This window comes from Cupressus sempervirens, chromosome 6, assembly GCF_028749045.1.
Source record: "Cupressus sempervirens isolate cs-2001-9-10 chromosome 6, ASM2874904v1, whole genome shotgun sequence".
In the NCBI taxonomy this organism is placed as follows: Eukaryota; Viridiplantae; Streptophyta; class Pinopsida; order Cupressales; family Cupressaceae; genus Cupressus; species Cupressus sempervirens.
In genome coordinates, this window is record NC_143123.1 from 691182694 (window position 1) to 691203108 (window position 20415).

The window sequence follows — 20415 nt, forward strand, 5'->3', positions numbered from 1 at the left end:
TTTAACATGGAAACTCAATTTGGAAAAACCCACCAGTAACATGTTACTCATTCTCACTCTTCTGAAGTAATGCCTTGTTAAAGGCCAACCCTATTAAAGGTTTACATACACATTATTAAATGTGACCTGGTTAAAGGATTTCAATCACCCTATTAGGAGTGATCCTTGTTAGAGGACTTAGATCATTCACTTGGAATGTCACCCAGTTAAAGGATTTACAAATAATTGTTAGGTCAACCTTAATCCAAAGGATTTACCCTAGACTGGTACAATGATTAGAAAGTAACAATAAGGCTCGATCTGATAACAACTTACAATTCCATATACAGATTATAGATCTTTGTTTCAATCCTCCATTCTGCTTGGCTTTTACACACTTCAACTTTGATAACTTGTTAACCCTTCAAGCATCTATACCCTTAAGCCTTCTTTCTTTGCTTGCCAATGCAGACTCTTTTCTTAGGTCACTAAATGAAGCAATACCCTAGACTCCTTTTCTTCCTTGGGTTCTTGCACATGAAATCCCTTGTTTTTTACCATCCATCTCTATAAATAGAGAATTAATAAATTTTTTCATTCATCCTCCATCGTCAATTTTAGGGTTAGGTTGAATTGGGTAGGACTCAATGAATCTACCCCTCATTTCATTTCATTCCTTTCTATAAAATTCTCCTTCATTCCTCTATGTATTTGCCTCAAAATAATTTATCTTGAATTTTGTGCCACTAGCTCATCAAGCTTATCTTCCACATGGTTCACACAATAAAAGAAATCAAACTTGTCAACTCAGATTCATCAAATTCTTGATCTTACTCATAATGTTGACACTTAACATTATCTGGCTTCTGATGCTCAACACATACTACATTTCTTGGCATCCATTGTCAAAACACTCAATATGAACTAAAGTTTATTGGTGCTCAGCATCAACTAAAATTTACTCAGCTTACACTATTTCACTTTTCCTACACTAAAATTTTCATTAGTCAACTCTACCTAATTTTCTACTTGGCTTACACTAACTTTTCTTGGCACCTACTATAAAAAATATTAAGCTTGGCAGAAAAAATTTGTTTAACTTATTCTTTTGAACTTAACTAGTGTAATCATCCTTTGCAACCTTAAGTAGATTATCAATCCACTATAATATCACTATCTTAACTTATCCTTGTACTCCTTTTCAATATCATAACTCAACATTTCCTCTAGGTGCTATTGTTACCTTATTTGATCAAATCCTCTTCATCAATGAAACAAATGATAATACTCAAATCATATAAGCAATCATCTTATTAGCAAGTAAAAAGTATGACATAACTGACAAAATAATGATTGAAACATATTTATCATACCTATATCAATCTTTTTTCAATAATCTCCCTCTTTGGCATTGATAGAAAACCAAATTGACCAAACTTAATTAGTATAACCAACAAAATACGAAAAACAAAATAATTCTTTGTATTGAAATCTCTGCCTCTATTAGCAACTTTCATTTTCTGAATAGGTTACAAAATTTTATTCCAATCAATAGACAACGAATCAACTCATCCTTATGACTCCCTCTAAATCACTTCTTATATCTCCTTTGAAATTGACGCCCTCTTTTACTAGGAATTCATGTTTCTTTTGTGTTTTATTTCATTTCCCTCTGTAGCCTAAATTTCTCCCTCAGTAGAATTAGGTAGATTAAGATTCCTCTAGATTTCTCTATCTTTTCTCCCTTAATGGTTTCTCTCTGAATTCATATTATTTATCTCTTAGATCTCAATGTTTAATATTCCTTTTATTTCAATTCCTTTATCTCCCTCTTTGACAATAATACAAAAGACTTGTCATCTTAATATGGAGATATCAACATTTTTAATTTCTCCCTCAGTCACCTAGCTTGTGACTAATTTGTTGTTCCATCTCTTTGATTACTTTAGGTAGCTCCTAAAGTAAGATTCACTACATCAATGTGTAACATATGTCAATCAACTTGTTTGATGCAGGGTACTCCTCATGCTTTTTAGATAGCCTTTAAAAGGGATAATACCTCTAATTTACCTATTAGATACTCATGAGCATCTCTAGGTAATGCTTTTGTGAAGATATCAACTATTTTCTCTTTTGTGTTAGCATATTCCATCTTCACCTATGTATCTTGAACTATCTCTCTCAAGTAATGATACTTGATTGCAATGTGCTTAGTCTTTGTGTTCATCATAAAGTTCTTTGATATATTTATAACACTTGTATTATCACAATAAAGTATCACAGGTTTAGTGATTTCTTCCTTCATACCTTTGAGTAGTTGTTTGATCCATATAATTTTTGTACAATATACTCTAACAGAAACATATTTAGCTTTAGTAGTAGATTGAGAAATGCAGTTTTATTTCTTGCTAGTCCATATAACTAGCTTTTTTCCTAAGAAAAATGCTCCTCCACCAGTGCTCTTTCTGTCATCAATATTTTGAGCCCAATTAACATTAGTGTAGGGGCTGAATTAAAAATTTTCATTTTTCTTGTAGTATAGACCATACTCTTCTATTCCTTTCAGATATCTCATTATTCTCTTTACTGTGATCAAGTGATTCTCCCGAAGATTAGTAGAGAATCTTGCAACTATCCCTACAGATAATGCAATATCAGGTATATTATGTAATACATATTATAATTTTCCAATCATAGAACTGTATAATGTTTGATTCACCTCATCTTAATCATCATTTTTTGATAATTTATGTCTTGTCACCATATGTTTTCTTATTGGCTTTGAATCTTCCAATCCAAAAGGTTTTAGTATCTCCTTAACATACTTTGACTGAGTGATGTATATACCATATATCTTTTGATATACTTGAAAACTCACAAAGAACTTGATCTCTCCAAATATAGACATCTCAAATTCTTGCTTTATTTCATTTGCAAAAGCCTTACATAAAGTATCTTGACCTCCAAATATGATATCATCAACAAAAATTTCAGATAACAAAATACCTTTTCCTTTCTCTATCTTCAAGTACAAGTTGTTGTTATCATTAGTCCTCTCAAATCCAATCTTCACAATATAATTATGAAGCCTTTCATATCATGCTCTTGGTGCTTGCTTCAAACCATATAAAACTTTGTGTAGTCTACATACCATATTTTTGTTGTCAACATCAACAAATCCTTCTGGCCATTCGATATAAACCTATTCCTCCAATATACCATTCAAAAATGTATACTTACCATCCATTTGATAAGCTTTGAAACATTTGTATTCAGAGTAAGCAAGAAGAGTTCTTACTCCTTCCAACCTTGCAATAGGAGCAAATCTCTCTCCATAGTCTATCCCTTTTTCTTATGCATATCCTTTATAGACTAATCTTGCCTTGTTCCTTGTGACTTTCCCATTTTCATTTAACTTTTTTTCTATATACCCATTTGGTACCAATCACATTTTTGTCTTCTAGTCTAGGAACTAGAGTCCATGTCTTATTTTTCTCAATCTTTTCAATCTCTTCTTTCATGGCTTTACTCCAGCCACATCTTCTAAGACATCTTTCACTATTTTATGTTCTTGCATACTCATCAAACATGTATCATTTCTCAACTTACTCCTTGTCATTGGTCTAGCATCTTTTTCTCTAATGATTTTTGTGTCAAGGCTTGACATACTTAGAAAATCTTTGTTCTACTCTATTTTCTTCAATTGGTCTCTCATGTTTTGAATCACTATGTATATATTTGTCATGTAGTTCAACATCTCTTTCATGTATAGTAGTCTCAAAATCAAAATTTGCCTCAACTTCATTTTGTAATTTGGCACTTGAATGTAACTCAATTTTTTAATGTAACTTGGCATTCATAGTATGTGACTTAGCAGTCACTTGATTTACAACATCTTCTTTTGTAGGCATACCTTCATAAAAGTATACAAATGATTTGTATTCTTGTGGTTCCTTCATGGGTTCAACCTCATATACTTTTGTATATTCATCAAATTTCACATTTGCACTTTCAACAACTTTGTTGGTGTTAGTATTCAAACAATTATAAGCTTTACTACTTGTGGAATAACCAAGGAATATACCTTCTTCACATTTTGCATCTAGCTTACCATTCCTAAAAGCTTTGAGAATATAACACTTGCTTCCAAATACCTTAGAATATTTTACATTGGGTGAGTACCCATACCATAGTTCAAAAAGTGTTGAATGAGTACCTTTCTTGAATTGCACATAGTTCAAGGTATATATAGTTGTACTTACAACTTCTCTCTAGTATTCCAAAGCAACATTTTTCTCCATTATGAGTGTCTTAGAATAGTCCGTTAAAAAATTGTTCCTCCTTTTAGCAATATCATTTTTTTGATAGGTTCTAGGAGTAGATGTCTATCTTTTGATTCCTCTCACTAATAGATTTGGCATCGATTTGCGACGGCTATGTGTCGCAATTACGACAGTAATGTGTCGCCACTACGACAAACATAGACGTCGTAGTTATTTAGTCACAATTTATGACGTCTACCCCTTGCCGTCACAATTGTGATGCCTATCCATTGCTATGCAGCCACCTTGTTGTCCTGTCATTCTCGTCGCAATTCTTGTGTTTTCCGTCGCAATTGCGACGGGGTTGCCGTCGCACCTATAGCAACCCCGTCGCAATTGGAGGGTAGGTGTAACAGAAACCATGTCACAATTTTGGTATTTTCCGTCGCAATTGCGATGCCAACCCCTCCAATTACGTCGGGGTTACTGTAGGTGTGATGACAATGCCGTCGCAATTGCGACGGTTGAAGGATTAAAATAAAAATAAATAAATTTCATGCTTTAAGTTGTCCTTCAATTGATATTTGGATGCCTTTATTGAGGGTTTATCCAGTAGGACCAGTGCTGCTTCCATAGGCAAGCCATGCATTATGCTAGAAAGGGCTGAGAGTACTTTGTCTCAAAATGAAGCTCTCTTTAGCCTGGAACTGGCTTGCTCAAACTATCTACCAGTGCCATGTTTTGCCTGTGATAGGAAAATGTACAAGATAGAAAATAAAATGTAAAATCCATTGGAACAGGCTGAAGAGATCAATAAGGCAAACTCACCCACCTATACAATTCTGATGATTTATAGATTTCACTAAAGTTGACACCTAGACGGTGCTCTTCTGACATAGAAGTTACTTCCAACATCCACGTAGCTGGATTATAACCTTCCTTGATTTGTGAAACCCCCTCAATGGCCTACATGAATCATTTTCAATTAGCTGAAACATATATGATGATTGCAGCTAGTGCTTGACTCTTAAGCTCAATGTATTGAGAATGTTTGCTAAAAGCTTAGTGGTCAACACTATCCGGCATGACCAATTCCTTGTATATAAAATCAACTTCCTATTGGTTCTAGTACAATAAACTATGACTACTTACAACTCCAAAATTCAAACTACTCATCAAAAGGTACCAAATTTAGATCTAAATATCTCAACATAATAAAACCGTAGTGGATGGCATCTTACCGAAAAATATTCTATAAGTTTGTTAGAATTGTGACCAAGTGGACCTGCATAGATAAGCTGACCTCCTCGCTTCATTAAGAATAGTTGCAACATATTTCATTTAGCTTTAAGAAGATGCCAATTTCAAATGCTTCACAAAGCTATTTTAAGAAAACCAAATCTTTACCTCGTCAAATAACTCGAAGATATCAATACTAGGCTGATGGATTGTGCAAACAATAGTTCTCCCCGTGTCAACTATATTTCTTACTGTTCTCATAATTATAGCTGCTGCCCGAGCATCCAAGCCTGAAGTTGGCTCATCCATGAATATAATTGAAGGATTAGCCACAATCTCTACTGCTATTATTAACCACTTACGCTATTCAGTAGATAGGCCATTCAGTCCAGGAAGCCCAACCAAGGCACCTCTCAAAGAAGTGAGCTCGACAAGTTCCATTACTTCATCCACAAACATCTAAACATTGAATTTCACATTGTAATATTACATATATAATTAAATAGAATAAAAACAAAAAAAGAGCAATGAGGCTAGAGTAGGAATTTAGAATATTAAAAAACAAATAAAAAAGATGGTGCCAAAAGAATTCCAGATTAATATTCATCGGGAGTTCAATTTAGAAGGAGATTGTTACAGTGAATATTTTCGTAACACTTATCAAATCTTTGGTAGCCAGCAACCTCTTTGCATTGGACTTCAACTAGGTTGTTTATCTAGCAGTAGTGAATCAAGGCATTAATAACAAGAAGTCAAATGGAGATCCTGATATTCAATGCTCACAAGATCAAAACAGCTTTCATGTATACACCAAATTTATGGTTGGCAATGAAACTAGGGCTAGGTTTGAGGCACCTACCAAGCTTCTGCATGCTCAATCTGTTAAGTAGATGAGGACACTACCAATAATCTATTTCTCAATTGTAAGTGGACTATTCAAATTTGGTGTCTACACAGCTACGATTCTCTACAGCCATGCTTGGATTGATGATCCAGATATCAAGAGATTTAAATTTAATTGTGTTATATCCATAATAACAATACGGTTAATAAATCAGAGGTAAGCATTAATTAGAGAGAGATGCCTATGTTCCAATTATGACAATACAAGGAAGCAAGTGGGGAAATGATTATGAACCATCTTCCCCAGTGAATGATTTGAACTGCTCTCACAACTCCTAAGTTGCCAAATTGGAATCATAATTGTGAATGGGTAGTTGCATACAACATACCAATACAAAAATGTTTTTTGGGGCTGGGTAACTCCATACAAAAAAAAAAAAACAAAAAAGTTACATTAATTTATTTCATTAAGTATCCTATACAACTAAATAGTAAATATACGTAGTTAACAATACTTAATCATACTATAAAATAATCTGTACATAAATTGTAAGACTAAAATATCCAAGGTAACATATTTACGCAATTTGGTTACTTCAGGAAAAGATGGTGACTTATTTCAATTTGGAATATGTATCAAGTCTCAAGTCTATCTGTGATATCTTATTGAGAACAAAAATATGCATAACCTTGCAATGAAACATGATAGTACAAGCCTTCCATAGAATATTCAACTATATGTTCAAAAGAGTTAATGCATATACTGTTATTGCTTGGTGTTTCCAAATCTGTTAGTACTGTAATTGTTGAATACGCAATATAATTGATAAATTGTTATATTATCTCTGTAAAAGAAGTGACAGATTTAAACCAGAGAAGCAATAATTTGCAAAATCACTGATTATACCTGATTAATCATGATTGTGGAGCCAGCCAATATCTTCCCCGAAAAAATCTCAATTCATGTTTCCTTCCTTACAAAAACAATAGATATATGTAAGATTAGATATAATGATCAGTTCAAAGCCAGATTCAATGAAAAATAGTATTTTGCACCACTAACCCTGTTCAAGGAAATCACTCTGCACATCACAATTATAATTTTTGCACACCCAAACATAGGCACCATCACTCTTCAAATCATAGGCTACCATGTCATCAATAAGCCTATGCTCATACCTGTTCATGAATCAATTATTGAAAGAAGTTATTGTGTGCCTGACAGAATCAAGATAATCAACATTGCAATCTTCATATTATTGTGCCAAGAAACAAAACCAACTAGATTCCTGCTGTGTCATATTTATCTTTCCAACTAGCCTCATATACCTCCTGGAAGATATCTTTAAACCTACCAATTTAAGTCACATATAAGAAGAATCTCTAAGAATATGAGGATCCTTAAGCTAGAGAATCATAAAGAATGATAACATGGGAAGTAAGGTGTGTTAGAGAAAAAGGTAAAAATAAGATCATCAATCCTTGTATTGATTTGAAAACATACCTTCCATCATATTTTTTTAAAATTGTGTTTTTAGTACTTAGGTAAAGTGGCCATTTCTTCTCATAAGCTGTTGCCATTGATGCATCAACAAATGCATGAATAGACTGCACAAAAATAATTTTATGTGCATCAATACCTAATTTCTTCTCATAAGTTGTTGCTATTGATGCATCAAAAAATGCATGAATAGACTACACAGAAATAATTTTATGTGCATCAATACCTAATTTCTTCTCATAAGCTATTGCCATTGATGCATCAATACCTATGACCAATCACAGAACACTCTAAACAAATCAAATATGGAAATTTTACCTTCTTATCAGCCACCTGGAAGGGTTTCAAGGCTGCACACGAGCGCTCCTTCTGACCAGGAAGTGTAAGACATATGGGCATCAAACTAGCTATATATTTACATCTAACATGAAAACTATAAGGTCTGTCTGGTTCTGATGTTTACTTACAAGTCCATGATCAAATTAGGAATGAAAAGATACAAACTTTGGTCTTCACAAAAATTTAATACACACAAAACTGAAATACCAGCAATATCTATTGTGGGGCTAGATGGATTTATACCTATTTGGGCCTGCTTGCATCTTCAAATATGGGATGCTTGGAAGATTGAAACTGGGTAGAGGACACGTTTTGCATAGGAGGACTACTCATTTTCTCATAGCAATGGATAGAGAAAAGAGAAAGAGAAAGATGAATCTCATCCTTACCCCAAGATTGAGTCTTTGCATTGTGCTTTTTATTCAGACCAGGATTTGATAAGAAGGGAGACAAGGCTTGAGAAGAAAATGGACATGGTGAAGAAGAAGAAGAAGTAGATGGATTAAGCATAGGCCAAAGGGAAAGAGAATATAGTTTCCGAAATCCACCAAGAGCCAAAACAACTTGTCATCTTGTGCAGCTTTATGCCATATCCTATTAACACATGAGGTTGTTGCCAGTGTTCTTGCATCCATGTATCGATGTAATTGGGAGCCTCCGAGATGACTTTAGGGAGATCAAAATTAAAGCATTTGATATTGGGGAAGGAGCAGGAAATAATGGATCTTGCACTTTGAGTGCATTTTACATCATTTAGGGGCTTTAATAGCCTATTACATCATGTAAACACTACCATCCACCCATAACTCTTCCTAGGACACCCTAGGACTTCAAATGACCCCTTACATCATATAGACTCCCTATTTGTGCCAATTTGAGCTTCACTTACATCTTATTGAGCTTCACTTTGTTTCGAGAATAGTTTAATATTCTCTACTAAACAGGGCCAACCATGTGAAGGTGGAAGCTCATTTGGCCCCACCCCCTCCCCCTAACATCACTCTACATTCCTCGTTAACATCTAGCATTCATTCATTCTTTCAACCATTAATAAAATGTAACATTCAATCACTATCACATGATAACATTCAATCAATATCACATGATAACATTCATTAACACATTAGATTCGTTAACATGCAACATTCATCAATATTCTGCATTAACACATAATTCATGAACATTCATTAGCACATAATTAAATTCATTGAGACATAAAATACAGTCATTATCAATTAAGGTATGTAGTGACAATCATTTCTTTTTTTTCTTTCTATTTCTTTTTTCTATGTAAGCTCTAAGAGGAGCATCAGTGTCATCATCAATTCCCCCCTCATCAGTTGTTCTGTTCTTTGTTCTTGATGATCTCAAATTCCTATGCTATTGCAAAGGGGGGTCCTCTGCAATAACAAATAAAAGAGTTAAATTAAAAATAATTTATTATAATTGTTACAAGTATTTAATTATTTTAAATAACATAACTGTGTCTCTTTACCTGATCTGACCACATCATTTTGTTTGGACTCAATGTCAACACGGTCATGAACATCGACCCCTCGATCCTCTGCAACTGCTATACAAAATGTTACGTTAATCCAAATACCAATTGCAATTACATATAAAAAATTTAATAGCAAATGTATACCTCCACCACTAGGATGCACATCATGTGAACCTTCGACATCCACAGATTGTGTAGAAGGATTGTTAGGCTGCATTCCAACATCCTACGAATTGTTATCATTGCTTGCTTAAAACAGATATACTCACTTTATATTGGAACTTAACATCAAATAGACTAATTGGTAAAGTATTCAATTTGAAATAAATTTCATTTAGCTTATTTACCTGTGGCTGAGATGCATCAGTATTAGAACCTTCCACACTAATTTCAGCTCATAGCTGTTCAGCCACGACTCTATAGCCTTGTTGGAAGCCAATTCTCTTATCGTCTTCTGTGAGGCATCTCTTGAACTCTGAGCCCTGCATTTTTGTGTGGTATGGTGAATTTTACTTGCATTGTTTCATCAACCAATGGAGGGTAGTTAAAATATCAACAACAAATCATCTATATCCATCACAATATAATAGGAGAAAAATCGAGCAGTTTTGATGGAGAAATCTACTATATAAATGTTGCGTGTTTGTATGCTTTTCTTGTACCAACATATTTTCTCCAAATTCTTAAGTTGGGTAAGAGTTAGTTCAGCTCTTTGGAAATAAAAATGGCTGCAAGTGCTGCTGCATTCCCTCATTCCTTCAATCACTGCCTTTATTCTCAACTATTGGAGGAAAATTCAGTCAAGGGTGAGATTTTAAATAATGTCATATTAGTGAATCACAAGTTTTCTTCACTAATCTAGATTGCAGAGTCTTGACTTCAATTGTTGAATTGTTTATATTGAATATGAAAATCCACTACTGTTATTATATTCTATTGACCTATTTATAATTGATGAGCTAAATAAGGGAGTCCTAGCATTTCCCTTCACATTATATAAAAAATTTGATACAATTTTTCATTTACTAATACTTACAACTCTTGCTTGAAGTTTCAAAAAACCACCAGAGCCGAGCTTGTGTGTCCCGTGCTTTTCTAGTCTTGCTTTTGTTGCCTTTGATGTGTCAGGAAATCTATGAAAAGTTTGAAATATGTTAGATAGTATAAATATGGAGGTTAATTAGTACATAATTAGATCCTCAACAATATCACATACCTTGCTGTACTCTCCACTGGTGTAATATTATTTTTCTTGTCCGCTTTATACTTTCCATCCAAAATCAGAGCCTGCCACTCAACCTCAGGAACATAGGGTGGATGCTCGTACCTGGGGTTATCCCGTAAATTTTTTCTGTACTAGTCCCTAATATACTTCAAACATAAACCAACTTTTTCAAGGAGCTTGTTTCTCTCGAATGCATGAGGTCTAAAGAGTTGGGTCATGCTCTCTATAAGATCATCCTTCAATGGTTTGCGTTGGTGATTCCACCTTTTAAGTAAAAAAAAATATGTTAGACTCATAAATGAAGTGAAGCTAGCTTTAATATAGTTCAAGAAATGGACGAAAAGGAAAAATATTATAGCAATGATATGAAATCAAAATAGTGGTTTGGGGTTTTAGTTAGGATATGATGTTCCACCAGGTACGCATGGTGGGCCCAAATATTCGCAAACACTCATCACCAAGTTTTCTCCAAAAAAGATCATTCCCTACAAAACAATCATGGGATCATTAGTCGATGAAGAGTGATCAAAAACTAAATTACTATTATATCACTATAGAATAATAATAACTTTAAAGTACCTGGAACTTTGGCTACTTTTAATGGAATGCCTTCATCGTCGCTGATGATCAATGTGACATCCTTCACTGTTCCCATACTAGGAACATAGGAACATCCAGGAAATGATGTTGCAGGTCTTATTGCAAAAAGTTTCATAAGTTTCATAAGTCTTTGTCACGATCGAAGTATAAAAGAACAAATGATAATTGATGTTATAAAGTTTTAAAAAAGAAACTTTTTGTTGTTGTCATAAGAGAGAAAAAGAGGGATTTGTGTACCAGCAGATGGTGCAATAGTTGATGCATGTAAGCTGCGTGTTGCTAACTCAGTAGTCGGAAAGAGATTTGTGGTTGTCCTGGATGTAGGCGACGTCAACGTAGGATTCAATTGATGTGAAGCTGAAGAATAAAATTGTTAGAGCATGCATAAATATAGAACGCGTGGACTAGCATGGACAAGATTGTTAGAGCATTAAAAAAAAGGATTGTTCGAGCATGTATTGTCAATGATTATGATCATTCCTATATATATTATAGTGGAAAACAGAAGTGGGAAATGGAACATGCGATCTACCTGAACCACCTGCAGCACCCTCATCATGGGAACGAGGCTCGAAATCAAGCAAAAAACTTTGTAAAGACAACTCATCCATATTTTAATTAATGCCATAAAAGAGCATAACATAAAAAACCATTATTGAACTCTTGTTATAATTAAAAATTTCATTAATACTTACTTTTAAGGACTCAAAGGTGTGCAACAATTCAAATGCCCTATCTTTTATTTGTTGAGTCATAGGCTTTATGGTTGCCAAATGTAGAATTTCTTTGCTAATTTTCTTTAAATTAATTTTAATCAAACCGATCGGGTCATTGGTCTCTGCTAAATCGATATAGAAAGGGTTCTCCTCAGGGGGGGCCTGCTGAGGGACTACAGGTTCCTTTCCCTCCCTCCGACCACTAGCCCTCTGTGACAACAATAGTATTAGTATTATCAAAATTACTCCAAAACAATAAAGAAAACAACATTAAAAAAATAACATTTTGCTTCTATCTAGTTTGCACAATTACAAATGAGTTTTACCTGCTCATGTGTAGATGAGCCGGGAGCATCGTCAGCATCCCCTCCAGGCAGTTGCTCCATATTGTGCCCCTGTGTCAAAGATGAAGTATAAAAATGTTAGCCAAAAATTTATTGACTAAATGGTATGTTGGAGTCATTGATTAGAAGTTGGTTTAATAGTATGTACCACCCCCATGATAGTAGCCTCATTTTTATCTATGCGGTTTAAATTGTAATCAATAAGAAGCTCTTCCCCTGGACGTATTGATTTTATCGCACAGATGAATACACGATTTCCCTCACGCGCCTCAAATATGCAATTGGGTTTCTTTATAGTTGACCCAAGTCGTGTACTATTTATAAAACCTGCAATATTCCCTGTTGCTTTTGGCCTTCCATCAATGTATATAGCCACACTTTTACTTTGATTATTGTCTTGCTGTTGTATATAATTTTCCGAGAGGGCATACCTACGCATACTTTTTTTATATTTAACAATATGCATCCAACTTTTGTAATCGTAACATGGTCTAACATACTCCATCAATTCAGAAACTTTGTTGTAAGACACCTTTATTTCGTCCATAGAAAATAGGCCCAAACCATGTAGTGATGATGGTGCTATGCGATATATCCTCTCGTTAACACAAAAATCAGTGTTTATTGGAGGAAGTTCCTTGGGTACCCAATGTTTCTGTAGATGTTGGTACCTCAAGGGCACCTCAATGTCGCCTTCTATCTCATCATCATAAGAACATGACTCCCCTTCATCAAGGAAAAATTTCATGCGTTTATTGAATTTCCTTCTAGTCCTTTGACCTCTAGTTAATCTCCCTATTCTAGATAAACTGCATGTCTCACTTTCCTCTTCTATTCCTATATTTCCCTCACTCGAGGAAGACACTTCTGACAAATACCTATTCGCTGGTACCTGCAAATGGGAGAGATCTTAGAAGGCATCAATTTTACTATTGATAAGTGTATTAAATAGACCGTCTATAAGGAGTATTGACTTATACCTGTCGATCCATGAGACTGTGCGAGATGCTCCTGAAAGGGGTTCAATTTCCTGCAAATGTAATTCAATTATCGTGAGCATAATCACATCATAATCATAATCACATCCATCATTAGCATCACATAAAAATTAAAAACATTAAAAGGTACACAATAAAACACTTAAATCAGGCTCACATTATAAGCCTACTAGGGAAGTAGGCCTAGTGAAGGGCTAAAACTGGGTTTTTGTATCAGTTGATGAGTTGAGGGCTTAGTCACCTTGGGGACATGCTATTTGAAGTTGTTTGATGTGTGTGGAGGTGGAGGAAACACCTAGACTAAAGCCACTTGCATAACATTTTGAAATTCAGTTAGATATTTTATATTAATTAAGATAACTGTAATTTCTTCCAAAACCCATTATAATAATTTTAAAATGGATTACTGGTTTCTTTTTACTTACCATGTAAATCCCATAGATCCAAATACATGTACTGAAATAAGTTTTCTAGTTTTAGTCTGTAAATCAACATACTGATACAATGTTATTCCTATTCTAAAATGAAATGTTAGAGATACTTGAATTATTAACCAACAAATTGGGTAAGCACTTATATTATGTTTTCCCTATGAATTATATTCTAGGTACAACTCCCTTTGATAGATATTTAATGAATTCCCTTTTCTAAACTAAACACTTACAAATGCTTTTGACCTAAAAGAAAATAAGGCTCAATACATTCATGCATCAATATGTGTTTTAAATAGTTTTATTTAATTAATTTAGATTAATAGTTAATTTAGATTAGCAATATTCTATTTGTATCAAGAAATGAATATTAAATAGATTAAGGATTGATGGCATACCTCTAAATTCCATCATCATTATCCTCATTGTCATCATCATCATCATCATCATCATTGTCGTCCTCATCATCATCATCGTCGTCATCATCATCATCCTCCTCACCATCATCGTCATCGTCGTCGTTGTCATCATCGTCATCATCAACATCATCATCAACATCAACATCATCTTCATCATCATCATCAGTAGAAGCATCATCATCATCATCATCTTCTTCTTCTTCATGAAAATTTGTGTCAAGAACATCATCCAATAACTGTCGATCGTGATCACCATCTACATCATCTTCTACTTCTTCGGTATCTTCTTCTTCCATCGCATTATACTTTATTGGCCTTCCTCTCGGTTCATGTCTAACAAAAAATGACCAACCCGATTTATGTGGAACCTTTGAGTAAAATACCTACTCACATTGGCTTGGAAGAACATAAGGCTCATCCCCAACTGGCTCAAACGACCTTGTATTAACCATTGCAAATCCATTATCATGTTCAATAACAGTTCTATCAGGATCATTTTGATTAAATCGTAGCCTGTACCATTTGACAACGAAGAGTACTAATTTGAAGGAACTAAAGTCACACTCAATTATCTCATCCAAAATGCCATAGTATCGATTTTCAAACTCTTGAGGATGTAAGTCATTTCTAGATGAAATATTAGTCACTTGAAAGACTACAGTTATTCTTGAATCACAAGTTTTCTTCGTGTCATCCAACACTTTGACGCGAAATTTCTGACCATTACAGAACATAGCTTTGTGATGTTTAACCTACAATAATATGTGAAACATATCAAAATTATTGTATCGTGAGTTGATAAACATACGGGTGATTAATAAATTTGTAAGTACCTAGAAATCTCTTGAACCACGTGCTAAATCTATTTCCCTTTGTGTAACATTGGAATCTCCATTACGATGAGCTTCTTTAACCAATGAAGATACACCTTCCCATGTTAATGTGCAACCAGAATGTTGACATCGCTCAATCCATACCGTCATCCAATCAAGATTGTTTGCAATATACAAATGTAGTGCATCCCACTCTCGAGCACCTATACAAAAAAAAATTAGACAACTTACAACCGATTTATTTTGAAGATTAAGAAATAATTTATTACAATAACATCTTATAATTTATTACCTCTCACTTTCCTCAATGTACCTTTCCCCATCAAGTACTCCCCTTCTAATTTTCTAAAAGGCTCGAGATCCCAAATGTGATCTACATGGATATTTGATGCAAACTTAGGAAGATATTCAATAATGTACACCATAGTCTGGTATACCATATATCCCTCTACCATAGAACCCTCAGGATGTGCTCTTTGTCAAACCAAAGCCTTCAAAGATTTCAAATGCCTCTCAACCATCCACATTGACCTAGTGTGTACAGGTCCACACAATTCAATCTCCTCAACTAGGTGTATGAGGTAGTGTTCTTGTGCATTGAAAAAAGTTGGAGGTAGACACTTTTGCATTTCACACAGTAAATGAGGAATTCTTCTCTTCCAATAGTTTATATCTTCTTTATGGATTTCTTTAGATGAAAACCACCTACATTAAGAGATTCAAGTCACAAAAAATATATAGATATGAGACTTTACAAAATAATATACAATAGATTACATAGCAAGAAAAACAAATCACGAATATAATAAATATATACAACAAATTTAACAGATATTACTGCTTACCTCATATATTTTCGAAGATCGTATATCACTTGTTTGATGTTATTGTTGAAGTGCTCTGGGAGAGATAGAGGAAGCACGTACTGCAGTAATTATAAACCAATAATTTCATTGTTTTCTATCATAACATAACGAACAATTCACGTAGTTTATGAATATATTATAAATAGAGAAGAACATAACTTACCTTGACGAAAGTATGCCAATCATGCGTTTTGAGCCCTGGCCCAAATTCGCTTTTTTTTGATATGAGATTGTTTATGTTCGCAGCAAATCCTGTGGGAAATCAAATTTTTCATATGACTTTTTTTATGGCATCACTTTGCTGCTCCGTTAATAACCATGGAAGGGCACTTATATTAATCTGATCTCTGTTTCTATTTGAGTGAATGAAATTTTTCAATGCATGATTGGATTCATGTATGTCATTACAAATTTTGACAATTTTTTCTTTGTCACACCTTCCATCCAATATTTTTCACAATGTCTCTGTTATATTCTTTCCACTATGCATAGTATCAAACAAATGCACAATTTGTAAGTGCTCGTAGTAGGGCAACCTACTAAATTGTCTGGAATAGCTTTTTAGTCCCTTTGGAAGGTTTTCAGTATTGCCTTGATGACCTTCATGATCATCAATTACACAATTAGTCAACAAAAATCACAATAGAAATATATAAATTACAAACATAAACCATTAGGTGGAACGACATTACCTCGACGATTAATTCTATTATATTCCAACTTCCATAGGCAAGGTGTCATTCTTTGTGGCTTTGATGTAGTCTCTTCTTTCCCATTGAAAAGATGTTTTTTCGTACTTCGATACTTATGATTCCTGTGGAGGAAGTGTCTACACTCATCAAACACCTACTTTCCAAAACTTTTTGAATGACGAGATTTCATCTTTGGACCACAAACTGGACATGCAAATTTTCCCTTTGTTTGAAGACCTACAAGATAATGATGTAATTGGATTATTAAATATGTTGGTTTTTATAATTAGAATTATTGTGCGCAACTTGAATTCACTATAACATACCACAAAAATGTGTTAGCCTTGGGGCATCATGTAATGTCCATGCAAGTATTGCATGGAATTGAAATTGTCTTTGTCGTATTGGTCTAGACACGTCATACATAGTGACACCGTTCCATAACTCCACCAACTCGTCGATAAGAGGCTCAATATATACATTCATATCTTTTACTTGATATTTACCTACTTGAATGAACAGTAACATTACATAGTTATGGTGACCATTTTCCTGCAAGATTTGTAAGTACGTGTAAATTAATAACTATCAAATGATAAGATACCTGGAACAATCATTGCCAACATAATGTGCTCCCTCTTTATTGAAATCCACGGAGGAATGTTATTGTTGATAACAAAAATAGGCCACACCGAGTAAACAGATCTCATCTCTCCAAATTGATTGACACTGTCCGCTGCCAATGAAAGCCTAAGATTATGAGGTTCTTCTTTGAAGTGTTGCCACTTTTCCTCTATGTGCATAAATGCCGAACCATCCGCAGGGATTCGAATAATGTCATCTCGACTTCTATTGTGTGCATGATAATCCATAAATTGAGCCAAGCTACTACACCTGAATAATTGTTGCATCCGTGGAATAATGGGGATGTAACGAAGAACCTTTTGAGGCACCTTTTTTGTTAGTCGATCTGTTCAATATCTACTCATATGACATACAGGGCATTGTGTTGCAAATTCATTTTCTTTATAATATATAATATGATCATTGGGACAAGCATGTATTGCTTCATACTCCATTCCAATATCTTTCATAACAGCAGTTAATTCTCGATATGAACGAGGTAGAATATTTGATGATGGTAACAGAAACTCGCCTATTAATCTACAACAAAAAATATAAGTTGTTAATATAAACAATATTAGTGGTACATTATTCACCCTTTGTTAACTATAAAGACATATATGACATACCTTAACATAAATGACATTGTTATGTTAGATAAACCATTCATAATCTTCAAGTTCAACAACAAGAATACAACAAAGAGAAGAGTTGTTTGGGAGTCTTTGTATAGGGGCTCGTATGTCTTCTGAAGTAGAGGTACATCGAGGCTATCATCATCATCATGATCAGATACGCTTGGACTAGATGTGTCATGGATCAATGTATTTATACCATCCTCTTCAATTGTGTTTTCTGGTGCATGATCGTCATCTTCCATGGGATCATTATCTTCACCTTGGATATTTGCACCTCCATGTTCCTCCACTTCGAAAACCATATTCTTCAGATTGTTGTGGTTCATATCATGTACTTCCCTAGGAAGATCAACCTATATAAAATTGATTAACATAAATAAACCATGATCATCAACTCATCATCAAGTGATTTCATATGTATATAAATTGTTAAAATGATATAATGAACGACTTACCAGTGGATGATAGTCATGCCCCCCTTCAATGTGACCATTCTCCCTACAATGTCTCTTAATTGTTTTGATTAGCAGTCTTCTACGGTTTAAGCCCTTACAAATATTTCAAGGACAATAACATTTTCCATCACCTTTTCTTTTCAAGTTAGACCACAATCTAGCGATTGTCTCCCTGTTTTGTTCTTCACTTATATTATCTAACATGATCGTTCTTTGCAAGAAGCAAAAATTGAGCTATGAAAACTTTGGTCTACTGCAACTTTCAAAAATTAAGCAAAACTGTCGAAAGTACACAAATCTTCTTAGGCCTAGCTAAATACTTTAATATTTTAAAAATACTTTCTTTGACTTTATTCCTAAGATTATTTGTAAAACTTTGACCAACCGCCTAAAGGTCTTATTTCAAGAGACCTTACAACATTAAGCCACTAAAAGAAATTTCAAAACATATAAGCTAAAAGTCTAGTTAAAATATACATTAGAATAAAAAAAAAACATTTTTCATACCCGAGCGCGCGGCTATAACTCGTGCAATAGCCTTCTTGCTTAGCTATAGAAACTCTCCAACAATCAAATTATACAAGCTACAAGGCCTAACAAAAATTTCAAAACATATAAGCTACAAGTCTAGTTAAAATATACATTAGATTAAAAAATATACAATTTTCATACCCGAACGTGTGGCTATAACTTGTGCAACGACCTTCTTGCTTAGTTGTAGAAGCTCTCCAGCAATCAAATCATACAAGCTACAAGGCCTAACAAAAATTTCAAAACATATAAGCTACAAGGCAAGACATATTACATGACATGAAAAAAGGAACAAAATTTACAAGCTTTAGCAAGAAATATTAAATGACAACATAGTGCTAGAGAGATCACAATTATATGAGTCAAACATAGTCATGAAAAAGCACATAAATTAGTTATTATATGCAATTAAAAGATATAAAGTTAGATAGGGAAATCCATAGGGCATATTGAAGAAATGATATGGTCATATAGATTTCATATGGTATTTTGAAGATGATAGTGTTCTAAGGCAAAGAATCCATTCATATAACCATAATGACATTAAATGTTTAAGCATGGACAATCATCAAATACCAAAATAGAGTAGCAATAAATCATTAGCAATAGTATTTACTTGAAAGTTTCTAAAGCCTTTTCAAAAAATCCATTTTGTTCTTTTAACTCTTAAATCATTTGCTTTCATTTCTGTCATGATACAATAGCAAGCAATGTTATTCAGAATGTCCTCCAATGAATGTTATTTCCTTTGATTCTACATTGAGTTCATACATGACCCAATCATCACTATCACTGCCAATCTCCACGTTTGGACTTGGTTTCTAATTTTTCTTATTATCATGCACAAATTCTTTTTTTAGTCAAGGTCACTTGATATCCATTGAAGTATGATCTCTATCAAGAAATATTATCGCCTTCTATCTGAATGTTGCCAGTTTTGAGTCTCCATGTGTATTTAAGAATCGATGTCTATAGTCCTAACAATGGTATTACTATTTTGGCAAACACTTTGTGGATTCTTCTATATTCATATACCATGGGTTTGGGCATATGAGAAATAAACTTTTCCCTATCTTTGAATATTATTGACATCATGAATTATGATGTGTAACCAAATTGGGGATGCTAAATTCCTTGTGTTTCTATAAAAGACCCAATAACTTGATCAAGTTTTGCATAAAACACAGAATTTCTCCTTGCAACCTAATATCTATTGTTCTTGATGTTTGGCCAAATTGTTTATTTTAAAGACATGCCCATTTCTCCTATCTCATGGACCCATGCCATATAAAACTATTGAAAAGCATTTAATCAAATAGTTGGTTGCCTCCTTGCTCTCCATGTGGCTTAAGTATTCTAGACTGTATGAATGGGTTCAC

At 34.0% G+C, this 20415-nt stretch overlaps 1 pseudogene; it reads right to left on the bottom strand.

Annotated features, from left to right (window-relative positions):
- Positions 1-4835: 4835 nt before the first annotated feature.
- LOC149554083 (ABC transporter G family member 39-like) overlaps positions 4836-20415 on the bottom strand; it is a 50653-nt pseudogene continuing 35073 nt past the window's right edge.